The 2500-nt window shown below is 57.3% G+C and overlaps 3 non-coding genes and 1 pseudogene across 3 annotated transcripts in view; all 4 read left to right on the top strand.

Moving 5' to 3' along the window:
* LOC121704315 overlaps positions 1 to 112 on the top strand; it is a 114-nt gene extending 2 nt beyond the window's left edge. The window contains exon 1 of the small nuclear RNA XR_006030406.1: positions 1 to 112. This exon is cut by the window's left edge and continues 2 nt beyond it. This is a non-coding gene — a small nuclear RNA (U5 spliceosomal RNA).
* A 125-nt stretch (positions 113 to 237) lies between these two features.
* LOC121704257 lies at positions 238 to 368 on the top strand (annotated as a pseudogene).
* A 1475-nt stretch (positions 369 to 1843) lies between these two features.
* On the top strand, positions 1844 to 2036 carry LOC121704222. The gene has a single exon (XR_006030343.1). It is a non-coding gene; the product is annotated as a U2 spliceosomal RNA (small nuclear RNA).
* Positions 2037 to 2476: 440 nt separating this feature from the next.
* LOC121704314 overlaps positions 2477 to 2500 on the top strand; it is a 114-nt gene continuing 90 nt past the window's right edge. The window contains exon 1 of the small nuclear RNA XR_006030405.1: positions 2477 to 2500. This exon is cut by the window's right edge and continues 90 nt beyond it. This is a non-coding gene — a small nuclear RNA (U5 spliceosomal RNA).

Raw genomic sequence — 2500 nt, 5'->3', positions numbered from 1 at the left:
GCTCGGGTTTCTCTTCATCTCGCACAAATCTTTCGCCTTTTACTAAAGATTTCCGTGGAGGGGAACAGCCCCGAGTTTACGGTATTTTTGGAAGCTCTGCTTCGGCGGAGCTGCACCTTTCTGTCAAAAGTCAAGCGTCGTGTGAGGGTCCGCTTTTGCTTGTCCCGCCCCCAAGGAACCCTCTGAGTGGCGGGGCCCTCGCCAGAGGGGGCGCCGGACCCCGTACAGTTGTGGGGTATCGCTTCTCGGCCTTTTGGCTAAGATCAAGTGTAGTATCTGTTCTTATCACTTGGACTAACCGAGATGGCGACTGTGGACGTGACGGATGCGACGAAGGGGATACCGAAGCATGCGATTCGGTATCTGATCCCGGAGGGAAGGAGGGCGGAGTTGGATCGGGCTGGCTTTGGAGGGATTATCCTGAAGGGTGTGCTGGGCCTGGCAGGAGCGGACGTGCTGTGTCTCCAGGATTACCCGGCGTTGGGGAGGTTCGACGTCACCTTCAAGACGGAGGAGGACCTACAGGTCGCATTATGGAAGGGGAAAGGAGACGCTAGGATTACGGGAATCAAGCGCGTGGTGTGGAGCGCAGCCAACGCGGTGGTGGTGCAGGTCTTCAACCCGCACGTGTTGGAGCTGGATGTACGGGTGTTCCTGAGTCGGTACTGCAGCACGGTGTCACAAGGGGAGAAGGTCACGGACGCAAACGGATTTTGGACTGGAAAGTGGAGGTACAGTGTACGTTTTCGTGTTTCTGGGGAGGGCCGCCAGCTGCGGCCTCCGCATTTGTTTGCTCTGGGGTCGGATCGTGGGAGGGTGTTTTTACCAGACTTGCCAACTGTTTGCTGGGGATGTGGGGAAGAGGGGCACTTGAGGAGTGAATGTGTTGCGCAGCGGTGCGTGCGTTGTGGGGTGGTGGGGCATGTGGTGAAGGACTGTGGGGAGAGAAGGGAGTGTTCATTGTGTGGGGACAAGGATCACCTCTTTCTGAGGTGCCCTAAGAGACAGAGCTATGCGGGAGCAGTTTTGGGGCTATCTGGTGGTGGGGGGGTTTCTGTTTCCCCCGCAGGGGCTCCTCCGACGACTGGTGCGCTGGAGAGGAGGTCGACGGGACCGGTGACGGCTGGTGCGAGCGGTGTGAAGGGAGCTGCAGTATCTGCTGGAGGAGCTGGAGCGGGGCCGCATGGAGGCAGCCAGGTGGCTACGGCTACCGCTAGGCCGCATGGCAGCCAAGATGGCCGCCCAGAGGTCGGAGGGTCGGCGGGGTCGAAGGGCAGGCCGGGCGTGGCCAAGGAGAGGGTCGAGGTGTCGAGCTGGGCGGAGGCAACCGCCTCCCAGGAAGAGGAGATGGTGGAGCTGGCGATGGTGTCTGGGAAGCGCCCCCTGGAGGGTGGAGGTCCGGTGAGTGCTCCGGTGCGGCGTCAGCGGCCGGGGGAGGGGGTGGCGGCCTTCGGACGCTCCCTGCCCCTGGTGGCTGAGATGGGGACTACGGGCGAGTCGGAGGAGCTGGAGGTGGAGGAGTCGATGGATTCGGTGGAGTCGGTGACGGAGAGGCGGACCGCAGGACGGGGGAGTCGCCCCCCTCCTGCGCAGATTGCTGGATGGGATGTGGACAGTTTGAAGCGGACTATGGGCATGGATTAGTGGGTTACTGGTGGTGGGTTTGTGTAATTAACTGTGTAATAGTGATGTAAGTGTTATGGGGTTGTTTTTGGCTGGGCCTGCGTGCCCGAGTCTTTCTCAAAGGGGCATTTGTGCCCGTATGTTGCAGCCTTTCTTTTTTCTCTTTTTCTTTTTCTCTGCTTTCTGAATTCTTCATGTTCTGGCTGTAACTATGCTTTGTATATTTTGAATCTGGTATGAATAAACTTCAATACAAAAATCTGTTCTTATCAGTTTAATATCTGATACGTCCTCTACCCGAGGACTAATATATTAATCTGATTTTTGGAACAGGGAGACGGAAGAGGGGCTTGCTCCGTCCGCTCCACGCATCGACCCGGTATTGCAGTGACTCCAGGAACGGTGCACATCCCTTTGATTGTGGAAGAAAAGAACCCAGCCAGCCAGCCAGCCAGCCAGCCAGCCAGCCAGCCAGCCAGCCAGCCAGCCAGCCAGCCAGCCAGCGGAACCAACCTCTGGGACTTTGGAACCCTCCTTGATTGACAGCCAGCCAGCAGACACGTGAGTCCTTGCCAGGTCTTTTGCCCAACCGTGCCACCTCCCTTTTCGGGCCCTTTTGGGTTTTCCCGCCCTTTTTCTCTTTTTTTTTTTTTTTTTTTTTTTTTTTTTTTTTTTATAAATTAATAAATAGCTGGATGACACTGTGTTGTGACTGGAGCATGTGTGTGTGGGAGGTGGAGAGACTGAGTGGCAAGGCAAGCCACGCCTTGGCTGCGGCAGCACCTTGGAGTCACCCTCGCGTCCACGACTACCGCCGTTCTTGACCTCCGTCCAGCGTGCCCTGTGGCAGCAATCGCTCGGGTTTCTCTTCATCTCG

The sequence above is a fragment of the Alosa sapidissima genome, chromosome 2 (assembly GCF_018492685.1).
Source record: "Alosa sapidissima isolate fAloSap1 chromosome 2, fAloSap1.pri, whole genome shotgun sequence".
NCBI classification, from domain to species: Eukaryota; Metazoa; Chordata; class Actinopteri; order Clupeiformes; family Clupeidae; genus Alosa; species Alosa sapidissima.
Note: the sequence above shows the minus strand (reverse complement) of the source record. Positions and strands in the feature narration are given on the sequence as shown.